Source organism: Rhinolophus sinicus, chromosome 1, assembly GCF_057876585.1.
Source record: "Rhinolophus sinicus isolate RSI-liver-muscle chromosome 1, RSI-T2T, whole genome shotgun sequence".
NCBI lineage: Eukaryota > Metazoa > Chordata > Mammalia > Chiroptera > Rhinolophidae > Rhinolophus > Rhinolophus sinicus.
Window position 1 is genome coordinate 213,288,377 of NC_142501.1, and position 14,472 is coordinate 213,302,848.

Below are 14,472 nucleotides of genomic sequence, written 5' to 3' on the forward strand. Positions count from 1 at the left end.
AAGAAGGTCTAGTAAGTGGAAGTACCATGTTCATGGGTTGGGAGACTACAGATTCTGGCCAAATTCATTAATTCTTTCCAAATTGATTTATAGAACCAAAGAAATTTCCATCCAAATCCCAACCAAGGTTTTGTGGAACTTAAAGTACTGATTCTGGGGCGTGCCCGGTGGCTCAGGTGGTTGGAGTGCCATGCTCCTAACCCCGAGGTGGCCAGTTCGATTCCCACATAAAGGATCTCTGCGTAGCGGGCCAGTGAGCTGCGCCCTCTACAGCTGAGATTGTGAACAACATCTCTCCCTGGAGCTGGTTTGCCGTGAGCAGCCGGAGGTTGGCATAAGCTGCCGCGGGCTGCTGTGTGCTGCTGTGGGTTACTGTGTGCTGCCATGAGCAGCCAGAGGTTGGCATAAGCTGCCGTGGGCTGCTGTGTGCTGCTGTGGGTTACTGTGTGCTGCCATGAGCAGCCGGTGGCCAGCGTGAGTGGCTGGCAGCCGGCGAGAGCTGCTGTGAGCGACCCACCGAAGACCAGCGACCGGCGACCGACTGCCTCAGCCGGGGGAGCGCAAGGCTCCTAATACCAGCGTGGGCCAGGGAGCTGTGTCCTACACAACTAGACTGAGAAACAACGGTTTGAGGGGGGGGTAGGGGGTGGAAGGGGTGTAGAGGGGGTGGAGGGGGGAGTGGGGAGGCAGAAGAAGGGGAAATAATACTGATTCTAAGATGTAGTATATGGAAATACAAATTCAGTTCAACAAATTCAATTCAATATATAGAAGTACAAATTCAGTTCAACAAATATTGACGACCGCTGGTACTTGCTTGTGGGTGCATCAGAGAATGGAACCAACCAAGACTGCCTCACGCAGCTTTCATCCTAGCTGGGGAGGGAGACACACAAGGAACACGGAACAGAGTAAGTGATTTCCCAGAGTAAGTGATTTCCCAGTGTGGGATAGGAAAGCATGCTTCAGGGAATGTGAAGAGCTGGGCAGGGTGAAGGGGCCACTACTGCCGACTGCCAGGGGCCAGAGAGAGGCCGTGTTCAGAATTAGTGACTGGCCAGGATGGGCCTCATTGAAGGTGACATTTGCAAGACACAAGAGCAGACAAAACAGAAAGTGATAAAAGGTGGGAGGGACATGCTCTACGGCTATCAGGGCATATCAGGAACCTCTGCAATTAAGACCGTGTGGGGTTGGTGCAGGGAAGGCTGATTAACTAGGGGCACACACTGAAGAGCTCAGAAACAGACCTTTGTCTAGAAGGACACTTGATTTAAGACAAAGGTGGCGTGGCACGGCCAGGACTGAAGAATGAACTTTCCAATAAATGGTGCTGGGACAACAGGCCATTTATATGAGGGGAAACGTGAAATTGTGCTCCTACCAAAATCCATCCTCAAAAATCCATTCCAGCTGGATTAAAGACTGCAGCATGCAAGGCAAAGCCGTAAAGCATGTGGAAGATAATACAGGAGACTATATTCACAATCCTGAAGTAGGAAAATATTTCTTCAGAAAGACACAAAAGCACTGACAATTCAAAGAGATTACTGATAGTTTCAAGTATATTAAACTGCCTGTATATCAAAAGACACAATCAAAGAGAGAGACCGAGCCACGGGATAGAAGATATTTGCAACACACGAAACTGACCAAGTTGGGAGGTTGAAGAGGCTAAAGCGGGTCAAGTACGTGGGGACCGGAGGACACTAAGCTCTGGGTGGTGCGGACACAGTGCACCACACAGGTGACCGAGCAGAGAATTGTGCACTTGAAACTCATATGATCTCATTAACCCATGTCACCCTGATAAGGTTAATTTTTTAAAAACTGACAAAGCACTGGTGTCTAGAGGTTCGATAAATCAATGAGAAAAGGCAAAAATGGTAACAGAAAAATGGGTGACAGAACTTGACCAGGAACTTCCCAGAGGACGAAGTGCAAGGGGCTTCTGTGGGTGGGAAGGGGCCCAAATGCAGTCACGGTCAGGCAAATGCTCGTTGATCCTGCCGCGACGTGCTCTTCCAGAACCACTGGGAAGACAGAAGTCAGTGCAGCCACTTTGGAAAAGAGTGCTGACTTATCTCTTAAAGCTGAAGAAATGCAAACCACGTGACCCGGCAATTCCACTCTCAGGTAAATGCTCCAGAGAAAGGAAGTCTGCAGGCACCTGTTCTGGGCAGCTCTTCTGACAATTGCCAGGGAGCAGAGACAACCCAGGTGACCTCCGTCAGCCGCCCGCATGGGCAGGGGCAGTGTCATCGTGCACTGCAATGTTCCATAACCAGGAGAATGCCGCCGCCAGCTGCTGGGAACATGGGTGGGTCTCACCGACACGACCCTGGTGGAGAGGAAAACGCAGAAGGAATCCACACAGTACTCGTTTGCGTGAAGGGCCAAACAAACCGTGTTAAGTGTGCAATCGGTGTTGTCAGACTACACGGAAATGCAAGGGAGAGGTCACCTACAAGTGAGGGGAGCAATCGCGGTTACCACGAAGGAGAAGGGAGGAGTTTGGGTTGTGGATGGGCGCCTGGGGGCCACTCGTGTTCTGTACCCTAACCTGGCTAGACTCAGTTATAGCTGCGTTGAGAAAAAATGCACGGTCTTAACCGCCCATTGGGGGGGCTATCGCCGCTTATAAATGGCATTTACCTGCGCCCCTCACAGGGCCCTCAGAGCGGAGAGGCGTTTCCACTGAGGGATGAGGACTCAGACCGAGAGAGGAAAGCGCACTTTCCCAATGCTGGCTCTAGGGTCACACGTGGAAAGGTGAGTCACTCGGTCACGAGACATCACTGCCTGTCCCAGCTGGTGACAGCGTAGCAGAATACTTTGCGTTTCCCTGTGCACTTGCCTTGGAATGGAAGCCCCAAGGACAGACACGGGTTGTTTGTGTCCCTGGACCCTAAGGCAGTGCCTGGCACACAGCAAGTGCTCCACAGTATTGGTTTAGTGAATGAACGAACCTCTGGCTTTATGGTAAACACCATAGAAACCAACCTCAGAAATGGGGAACGGGGAGGGGTGGGCAGAGATGGAGGAGAATCACCCTGCCCTGCAGCCTTGCACCCCGGGTGGGATCAGCCCCCCCGAGTTTAAGTCCTGACTCTGCCACTCTCTAGCTGTTGGACCTTGGACAAATGACATCACCTCTGTAAAGCTTAATTCCCTCCTCTGTGAGGGGGCACAGTTCCTCCCTCACAGGATGCTTCCTAAGATTGCCCGGCACCCACCCACGCACCACACATAGCAGTTCTCACTTCCCTCACCTCCCGGTGTCAGCCGGAGGCCCAGCTGTCCTGTCGCCATTCAGGAGACAGCTGTGATGTCCCTGCAAGTGGCGTGACCTCCATGGAGTCATGCACTTGTCACTGTTGTCATCAGAGAAGGGGCCACTCATGCCACCAGTGAGAAAAAGTCCTTTTCCCCAAGTTCAACAGCTCATTGGGACAGGGCCTTGGGACTTGGCTGCTTCATAAAGCGTTTAGGTGCTGGGGGCCGTGCCAGCGGGTTCAAAGCACAAGGTCGGCACAGAGCCCTGGCGCCGAGCCCCGGGACAGCTGGGCCCTGAGCCCATTTCACTGCTCCTCGGCGACCCAAAGTTAGAGTCACAGAAAAAGGGCCTAAGTGCAGGTCTCTCTCGGGGAGGCTGGAGCACGGAGGAGGGTGAACTCGGACAAAACGTCAACGTTTTAAAAGTGTGTTTCCAGTCTTCGCTGTCCTGCACCAAGTTTCAGCCTGGTGGGAGTTCCACGTCAGAACAGCTGAGGGACAGGTCCATCGTCCTTGTGTAAGGCTGAGGGGCTGAGTGCCATCTGGGTACCTAAGTGAAGTGCTTCCTGGGTCGGCCAGCACACAGGCCCCAGGGAAGGCAAGGGCACTGGAGCAGGGGGCAGGGGAAGGCAGGGGAGGGGTCCCCACATTCCCACCTGGGGAGAGGAGAGGCTCCAGGGCAGCACCCATCACCCTGAGTCTGCAGAAACATTGCTGGGGGGCACTGTCTAGAGCCTGGAAAAGTGGCTTAGAGCTGCCTGCTCCCCACAACTCCCCACCCCAATCCCCATCACCAGCCAGCAGATCCCACCTGAGTCGCTTCAGGCCTGTTGTGGCTCTGAAAGGGGTATGAGACCTTCAGCACCTAGCCCTCTGCCACAGAGTCACCAGGGCCTTTGTGGCGCCTTGTTTTCGGGGAAAGGCAGCATATTCTAGAACCGGGCGGGGAACAAGAGAGGAATCGTGCATCCTTCCAACCCTCCGTCATTGAGTACAGGGCAGGAAACTCAATGCCCACTCTCAGAACTGTCCGAAGGGCAGACATGGACAGAAGCATAAGACAAAGACACAAAAGAATGGCCAGTCTGCGATCCACATCCTGGGGAGCAACTGAGACGTCGGTCTGATGAGAAGATGAAGAAACTGTCCGTTGTTGCCAAGAATGTTGGGTGTCCACCACACAGCTGGCAGGGGACAGGCAGGACGAGAGGGGTCGATGAACAGTAAACACGGGGGTGGACTGTAAATCCCAGCATTTGAAGAATTATTGTGATGGGCACTGGAGGAAGTCACCTGGGATGACAGGAGGTGGTGACTGCCGAGTGGGGGCTTGGAACTGTGTTCCGGGAGCAAGTGGAACTCACAGTCCTGGGTCTCAGAGTCTAGTGTGTGGTCATGGGAGTGGGTGGTTGGGGTAGGCTGGAGGTCAAGATCATTGGAGGAGAGCAGGCCAGGGTGTTGGAGGAATCACCCACCTGGAAATTGAAATCACCCAGGATTATAAGGGGAGGAATGCTGGAAAGAGTGACGTTGTCTTTGAAGGACCAGGGAGCTCCCATTTCAGAGCAAGGTCAAGGGAGAGCTCAGACAAAAGGCTCAGGATCCAGGGGGTGCTGCGCATGGCTGGTGAACAGGGCCATGGGAGGATGTGGGGAGTTAGGGCGTGGGGGAGGGGCACAGATACGGGGATGTATGAGCTGCATGGGACAAGGGCTGGCCTGAGAGAGTGAACTTGACATACAGAGGGAGGAGCATAATGAGATTAGTCTTGGGTCTATAGTGGCAGGTAGTGGTGGGAAGTAGGGAGGGTCATGGGTTTGTCTCAGGGATCCCACTTTCTCCTGCTGGTGGTGACAAGGCCAGCTGAGGGTGGCCTTGACGATCTGGGGTCCAGATGGAAGCACGGAAGCTGCGGAAGGGGTGGTTTTACTCAAGCACATGGGACCTCGCTTATCTCCAGGTGATGGTGGCTGGCAGAAGGTCGTGGACACTTGTGGTGCCCACCCAGACTCCCAGAGTGCCCACCCATGTCCCCGCTGCTCACAACTGCCCCTCGTTTGGGGTATTGCCCTATAGCCCTAGGCCAAATGGGAACTGCGTAACTCAGGAGGTCTCACCCTCCTCATAACCCACAGCCAATGAATGATGAACAGCTGGGGGCGGGGGAGGGTAAAATGGCCCCCGCCCCAGGAGGGGCAAACTGCGAGGTCCTGGTTACACTCCAGAGCTCCCGTGGGTCAGGCTGAAGCCAGTCCCCAGCCGAGACCACACTCAGCTTTCCTCACCTGCTCTCTCCTCCACCTCACGCCTCTTCTCCTGGAATGCTCCCTCCATGAATCACCTCTGCACAAACCCATCTCAGGGTCTGCTTTCTGGGAGTTGGACCCAAGACAGAGGGACTGGCTGTTGGGCAGGCAAGCAGCCGATGTCCACCTGGGCTTTGGTTTTGCTCCACTGTGCGTGGTTCTGCCCTTACTTGGTCTTTCTGTGGCACTTGACAGTGTTCTCCCTCTGAAAGCTTTCTCGTCCCTTGCGTCTGCAGCACTGTTCATCATTGAGTTTCTTCCTATTGCTCTGGCTTGTGTGTCAGTGTCCCTCTCTCTCACCTGCCCTTTCATATCAGAGCATTCCATCTGCTTCTTCTCACTCTGCTCACTTTCCCTGGGTGACCTCATGTCCATGCATGACTCCCATCTCTCTCTCGCTCCTCTCCCCTCAATCCCCCTTCTTTTGAATGCCAGATCTATTTGGCCAAATGCTCCCCTGGAAAGCCCCCCTGGACGTCCTGCAGAGACCTCACACTTCAGGAGTTTAAAAGCAGATGCGCCATCTGCCCCCTGAACTTGCTCTACCCCCAGAGGTCTCTGGCTCTGGGAACGGCCCCACTGTCTACCTAGTCTCCCTAAGAAGAAACCTGGGCATCAGTCTATACTTCAGTCACCAATTCTGTCCCTTCACCTTCATATAGCCCTCCATCTCCAACAGGTGAAGTCAGCCGATGCCTAAACACTCCTGCCCCTGAAAGCTGGCCTATCTGAATGCCAGGCCCCCAAAGTGAGCCATCTGGTTTGCTCAGGGAGATGCCCCGCAAGCACAGTTCCCTCTGCTTTAGCATGCGATGAATTCAGCCTGGATGTGGCCTCTTCCTGCAAAACTGTTAAGCCTACACATCCTCATGAAGGTCAAGGCTCCCAGCATGACATTTGTCTCTGTTTACACACCTTCACTCTCACCCCAGGAAGGAAGAGGTTTCTGATCAACACAGAGTCCTCAGCAGTCAGCATGGGCCAGGCCTGGTGGGTGCTGGGGGGTGGAGGGATGGTGTTGAGCTGAACTGAGGAGAAAGCAGTTGGCAGTTGCTGAAAACCATGTCCAGCCCTGAAGGACAAGCCCAGGAGAAGAGGGACCTCATGGCCCCACCTGGAGCACCATCTGTGTGCTGAGCCCTGCACTGAATGCATTTACTCATTAAAATGAAGATTTCTTGTTTGGAAATACATAATGAGCACAGAGGCCTGTGTAAAATGCGTATGCCCAATTTGAGGAGTAACGACAAAATGCACACCTGTGTACCCACCACCCAGCTTAAGAAGTTCAATGTGAACAGCATGTTAGAAGCCTCTCTGCATCCACCTCCCCCAGATAATCACTGTCCCCCTTTGATTCATCCCCTTGCCCTTCCTTACCGTTTCAGCAACTATGGACTTACTCCTGTGTCATCTACAGCTTTGTTCTGGAACACTGAACAGCACATCAAATGTGGCTATATAAGAAAGGGTGTGAGATCACTGTAAAATGAAGGTCCCTAGGAGAAGGCTTTGGCGCCAGTCTGAGTTTAAGAGCTCTTTCTGGGGATACTAGAGGCAGGGGAAACAGGATTCTTCAGAACTGGGGCACTTGGGTTTGGGGAGGACCGAGTACCAGATGATCAATTGGAATCTACTCTTGGGGGCTGGGCCATCTGGACTCTCTTTCTAAAGACCACTTGCAGCTCTCAGGAGTAAGGGCAGAGGGACACATTTATGTGGAGTGAAATGGGTGACCTCTATGCTCCAGGTCTCAGGACACAGAGAGAAGAGCAAGAATTGGGAAACACATGGTGAAGACAAGTACATATGAGAATTTGGGCCAGCCTCACCTGGGCATTCTGTCTATAGATTAAAAATATGGAATAACGGCAACAACAGCATTTGACCTGGCTCTTGAGTCGTGCTCCTGCAATGGGAACTCGTTTCCCACTGTGTCTGGTCATCCCCTTTTACCATCTCCTTGGGGGATTCCTGTATCTCCCTCCCGCTTACACACACCCCATGTTGGATTTTGTATCCTTGTCTTCCTCTTCTTGCTCTATTTTCCTATTTTGGTGGAGGATTTGCTTGTCTGAAATGTCTTTATTAAGAGATTCTCATTAGGTACTTACATACTTTCTTGGTAATTTGGCTGGGTATAGAAATCTAGGTTGGAGGTTGCCCTCCTTTGAAATTTTGAAGTTACTGCTCCACTGTTTTCTTACTTTAAATGTTGCTGTCAAGAATCTGAAGGCATTTCATGCCTTTTTCATTTACTAATTTTTCTCCTTATAAGCTTGTAAAATCTTAGTTTTGCCTCCAGTGTTCTGAAATTTCACATTAACCTGCCTTAGTGTGGCTCTATTTTCAGTCATCACTAGAGTCACTTGGTGGGTTCTTTCTGGCAACTTATGCCCTTTGGATCTGGAAATTTGCCCTGAATTATGTCTTTAGTAGTTCTATCACTCCTCTGTCCTTGCTTCCTGAAACTCTTGTTAATCAAATAATAAGTCTCCAGAATTGGAAATCTAATTATTTTCTTACATGTTCTTTCCTGTTGCTCATCTCTTTATTACTTCAATCTGCGTTCTCAGGGATTTCTTCAGTGTTATACTCTGTTTGGCTTTTCGTTTCTGCTATAATGTTTTTTAGTTTCCAATAGCTGTTTTTGTTCTCTGAATTATATACTTGTGTGTGTGTGTGTGTGTGTGTGTGTGTGTGTGTGTTCCATGGATTTAATAACTTGTCTTATCTCTATGCGGGTAAGAATAGTTATTTTTCCCCTTTTCTTTCCCCTGCATATTTTGTATTTTCTCCTAGTTGCTTTTTTGTTATTGTTGTCTATTTGCTTCTCTCTCTCTCTCTCTCTCTCTCTCTCTCTCTCTCTCTCTCTCTCTCTCCCATTAGGAAATTTCCTTGGATTTTTAGGACTCCTTAGCTCACTGCTCATAATAAGGAATGCAATATTTAAGAGCTGCTTGGAAAGAACTCATACAACTTAATACAAAAAAAAAAATCCAATTTTAAAAAATTGGCAGAGGACCTGAATAGACATTTCTCCAAAGAGGACATACACATGGCCAATAGACATATGAAAAAATACTCAGTGTCACTAATCATCAGAGGAATGCAAATCAAAACCACAATGAGATATCACCTCACACCTGTCAGAATGGCATCATTAATAAATCAATAAACAACAAGTGTTGACAAGGATGTGGAGAAAAGGGAACCCTCATGCACTGTTGGCGGGATTGCAAATTGGTGCAGCCACTATGGAAAACAGTATGGAGGTTCCTCAAAAAATTAAAAATAGAACTACCTTATGACCCAGGAAGTCCATTTCTGGGTATTTAGCCAAAGAAATCCAAAACACTAATTCGAAAAGATATATACAAACCTATGTTCATTGCAGCGCTATTTATAATAGTCAAGATATGGAAGCAACCTAAGTGCCCATCAATGGATAACTGGATAAAGAAGATGTGGTACGTATATACAATGGACTATTACTCAGTCATAAAAAAGAATAAAATTTTACCATTTGGGACAACATGGATGGAACTAGAGGGTATTATGCTAAGTGAAGTAAGTCAGACAAAGACAAATACCATAGGATTTCACTTATATGTGATTTTAAAGAACAAAATAAATGAACAAACAAAACAGAAACAGACACATAGATACAGAGAATAAACAGATGGTTGCCAGATGAGAAGGCAGTTGCAGGGCTAGGTGAAAAAGATGAAAGGATTTAGAAGTACAGATTGGTAGCTACAAAATAGTCACAGGGATGTAAACTACAACATAGAGAGTACAGTCAATAATATTGTAATAATTGTACGGTGTCAGGTGGGTTCTAGACTAATCAGGAGGATCACTTTGTAATTTATATAAATGTCTAACCGCTATCCTGTACACCTGAAACTAATATAAAATAATATTTAATGTCAACTGTAATTGAAAAATTTTTTTTAATGTAAAAAAAAAAATTAACTTTAGGAGAACGATCCAAGATGGCGGAGTACATAAATGCTGTGCTTGCCTCATCCCGTGAACACATCAAAATTACAACTAAATTATAGAACAATCAACCTAAAGAACTATCTGAAGTCTAGCTGAACAGAAGTTTTATACCTAAGGATATCAAGAAGAAGCCACGTTGAGATTGGTAGGAGAGGTGGAAACGCTAAACGGCTCGGCCCCAAACTTCCCTGGGATGGTTGAGAACCAGGAGTAATATCTTGGCCGGGGAGATTCCCCCTGGAGAAGCGAGGGACCCCAGCCCAACACCAGGCTCCCCAGAGTACTGGTGCCCAGAAGAGGAGCTCCCACAACATCTGGCTCTGAAATACAGTGGGAATTCTACCTGCACAGGTGGGATGGAAGGCGGCAGGAAACCCAGATGTCCTCTTAAAGGGCCCATACAAACTCACTCGCAGGCACTCACGTTGGGCTCTGGCGGAGGGACAGTGACTTGGGGAGCATCGGGGGCATGCAGCTGGGGAGGGCAGACTGAGGTGTGTGGGTTCAAGGCACAGGCTAGAGGACAGTCTCCATTTTCCCTCTGTGGGGTTCTGTTCTCATGCGGCTGGCAGGCGGGCACCATCTTTCCTGTCTTGAGCCTGCCCCCTACATTTATGGCTAAATCGGAATCTAATTGGTCTGGTGAGCTCTGCTGCTCTGCCATGCTGACTGACTGAGACCCCACCACATCCAACTCCATAAGGAGACTCTATTGGAGGCTGAACTTTACCAGAGCTGGCAACTAGCAGCAGGCAGCAGCAGGTCTCAGTGTGTCCTGGTTTTTTGCAGAGCTACCCCAGGCCCAGTACTGGTGGCAGCCGTCCTCAGTTTGCACCATGGCCTCTCCCATATGCCTCCAGGTCCAGCACAGGCAACGGCCAACCATGGATCACTTTGTAGCTCCTACCAGGTAGTCCCTGGCCAGTCACAGGCAGTGGCTGACCTAGGCCTGCACTGGAGCCCCTTCCAAGGTGCCTCAGAACCAACATACTTGGAGATTGGCTTCAGACCACAGCAGAGAACTGTACAATTAACCCCATAAGTGGCACACGCAAAGGGTGGTCTCAACAGGCACCAGAGCCCACTGGGGTGAATCCCACTCAGTAGGGTAAGCCCCTCTCACAGCAGCATGTAAACTGTCGACATAGACAAGCCACACAGCCAACCAGCCTGAGGTTCAGTCCCACCCACTGATATGTCAATAGCAATCAAGGCTCAACTATAACGGGAGGGTACACACAACCCACACAAGGGACACTCCTGGAACACCCAGAGCAGGTGACCAGGGAGACTGTTCCAGGGCCCCACAGGGCACCTACTACAAATGGCAACCCAGCAGGAAATGCAGCAGCTCTACCTAATACATAGAAACAAACACAGAGAGGCAACCAAAATGAGGAAATATGTCCCAAACAAAAGAACAGGAGAAAATGCCAGAAAAAGAACTAAATGAAATGGAGGCAAGCAACATACCAGATACAGAGTTCAAAATAATAGTTATAAGGATGCTCAAGGAACTTAGTGAGAACTTTAACAAAGAGATAGCAAGCAGTTAAAAAAGGCATAGAAACCATAAAAAAAGAACCAGTCAGAAGAGAAGGATACAATAACTGAAATGAAGAATGCACTAGAAGGAATCACCAGCAGCCTAGATGAAGCAGAGGATCGAATCAACCATTTGGAAGACAAGGTATCAGAAAACACCCAATCAGAACAGCAAAAGGAAAATAGAATTAAAAAAAAAAAATGAGGATAGTTTAAGAGACCTCTGGGACAACATCAAGTGTCACAACATTTGCATCATAGAAGTACCAGAAGGAGAAGAGAGAAAACAAGGGATTGAGAACCTATTTGAAGAATAATGACTGAAAACTTTCCTAACCTGGTGAAGGAAATAGACATACAAGTCCAGGAAGTGCAGAGAGTTCCAAACAGGATGAACCCAAACAGGCCCACACCAAGACACACTGTAATTAAAATGGCACAGGTTAAAGACAAAGAGGGAATCCTAAAAGCATCAAGAGAAAGGCAACTAGTAACTTATAAGAGAGCTCCCACAAGATTGTCAGCTGATTTCTCAACAGAAACTTTGCAGGACAGAAGAGATTGCCAGGAAATATCCAAAGTGATGAAAAGCAAGTATCTACAACCAAGATTACACTACCCAGCAAGGCTACCATTTAAATCCAAGGACAAGCTTATTGCCAAGGCAACCATCCTTTCAAGTTAATGAATTCCTCCCACAGGAAAGGGAGTACTGTATAATTTTACCACAGCCCTCGAACTGCCATACATTTTAGACTAAAGAGGGGCTCTATCTTTACTGAATTCATAAATAGCGCAAGGTCCCACAATCCCCCAATAGACCCCCTGGTTGCAGCCTCACTGGCAGCACAGGAATTACAACGGTGGGTACTAAATACCCAAGAAACAAACAACTAGTCAATGGCAAATATATCTCTGTAGAAACCCAGCCAGTTAAATTCACAGAGATTTCTTTGGTAGCAGAAATATCCCCTTCTACAGGAGACTATTGGATTTGTGGGTCCCAGGCATGCTCTACAATGGAGAGAAATCTGCTCTCTTGGGTATATTCTCCCTGACATTTCCAGAGCATGGGAAAACACCACCCTCCCATTCCCGTTATAAGGACAAGGACATCTTTTCCAGATGGCCGGTCCTCTTATTCCTCTAATATCACTTATTGGTACTGTCTGCTATGGGAACAGTGGTAGGGGATGCTACGTTAGGAATCCACCACCGCCAATCACAGAAAATGACTGAGTCATTAACTAAAACAGTGGAAACACTTGCGGCTCTCCAAGAACAATTGGATTGGTTTGGGGGAGTCGCCCTCCCAAATCGAAGGGATTGGACCTCCTTACAGCCTCAGCTGGGGAAACATGCCTATATCTCAAGGAACAGTGTTGCTTCTATGTTAACAAATCAGGACAAATCCAACAGAACATTCAGAGCATCCTTGAATCCGCAACTAGGATCAAAACCTCAGCCTCATACAGGGGTTCAAATTCATGGCTCACATCGTTACTTCTTCCCTTTGCAGCCCCATTGTTAATCACACTAGTGTTATTACGATAATCAAGTTACTAATTAAATTTATCTCTTCTAGAATAGAGACTATAAAGTTACACGTGACCGCCATGAACAACTATTGACCCCTGGGACTCCAAGCTCAGACACCTACCACGGGCAGATGGATGGACACTTCCCTCCAGCTCCTCCGATCAATAGTTAGCAAGCAGATGGAACCCAAAGAAGTCTCAACATCCCTATACAGCAGGAAGCAGCCAGAGCGGTCGCCACCCCAATGTTCCCAAAGATTTGGGTTCCTAATACTTGAGGGGGAAAAAATGTTAGGTAGAAGTTAGAAAATGTAGGAGGAGGAAGGGTGGGAGGGGTCCCTGGTGCCTACAGACAAAGCTCATAACCAGCTTTGATGAACTGCTCCAGCCACGGCTCTGTTTTTACAACAACAGATGACAAGAGGTGGTCTGGAGCAAGATAAGGTTCTGAGTCAACAGACCTCCACCCATCTTAGGGGGTCATGTCCTCCCGTGGAAGAGCAAGCACCACTTTTGCCGCCCAATCAATATGTAACTCCCTCACCCCACCCAGCAAACTGTAAGTCCTCGGGACAAGGTCTCTCTCTCTCTCTCTCTCTCTGTCTTGCTCTCTCTCTCTCCCACCTTTGCTGGGCCCACTCTCTTCCCTGAGAATGTATCACTAATAAAACCTCCTTGCATACTACACAAATAATAAATAAAATAAAATCCAAGGACAAATAAAGACCTTTCCAGACAAGAAAGAGCTAATGAAGTTCATCACCACCATACCAATATTATAAGGAATGTTAGAGGGACTTCTTTAAGAAAATAAATAAATAAATAAATATATGAATAATAAAATGGCAATAGTTACATATCTATCAACAATTGCTTCCAATATAACTGGATTAAATTAAAACAAACAAACAAAATAGAAACATACCCATAGATACAAAAACGTAGAGTGGCTGAATGGATAAGAAAACAAAACCCTTACATATGCTGCCTACAATAGACTCACTTCAGATTGAAAGACACATATAGACTGAAAGTAAAGAAATGTGAAAAGATATTTCGTGAAAATACAAACAACAACAATGACGAAAAGCTGGGGTAGCAATACTTGTACCAGACAAAATAGACTTTAAAAACAAAGACTATAATAAGAGACAAAGAAGGACCCAGTAATCCCACTTCTGGATATTGATCTAAAGAAACCCTAAATATTACTTTGAGGGCATGTGTGCATCTATATGTTCATCACAGCACTATGCAATGGCCAGCATGTGGAGGCAGCCTGGGTGTCCATCAATGGATGAATGGATAAAGAGGAGGTGGTACATATATACAATGGAATGTTGCTCGGCCAGGGAAGGGAATGGGCTCTTGCCATCTGCAGTGGTATGGATGGACCTGGAGGGTGTTGTGCTGAGTGGAGTATGTCAGACAGAGAAAGACAGATGCAGTGTGCTTTTACTTATATGTGGAATCTAAAGAACAAAATAAACAAACAAACAAAATAGAAACATACCCATAGATACAAAGAACATTTTGATGGTTGCCAGATGGGAGGGGGTGGATGAAAACATTGGAAGGAATTAAGAAGTACAGATTGGTTGTTCCGAAGTAGTCATGGGGATGTAGGGTATAACAAGAGGAATATAATCAATAATATTATAATAACTATGTATGGTGTCAGATGGGTACTAGATTGATCAGGGTGGTAAATGGGAGGGTGGTTGGGAGACAGAGTGGAAAAAGTGAAGGGAGTAAGAAGTACAAACTGGCAGTTACAAAATTATCATGGGAATGTAAAG

At 47.9% G+C, this 14,472-nt stretch overlaps 1 long non-coding RNA gene across 1 annotated transcript; it reads left to right on the forward strand.

Annotated features, from left to right (window-relative positions):
* The first annotated feature begins 1,996 nt into the window (after positions 1-1,996).
* Positions 1,997-13,455, forward strand: LOC141568217 (uncharacterized). Its single transcript, XR_012491269.2, has 3 exons — positions 1,997-2,136; positions 2,671-2,772; positions 12,721-13,455. It is a non-coding gene; the product is annotated as an uncharacterized LOC141568217 (long non-coding RNA).
* The last annotated feature ends 1,017 nt before the right edge of the window (positions 13,456-14,472 follow it).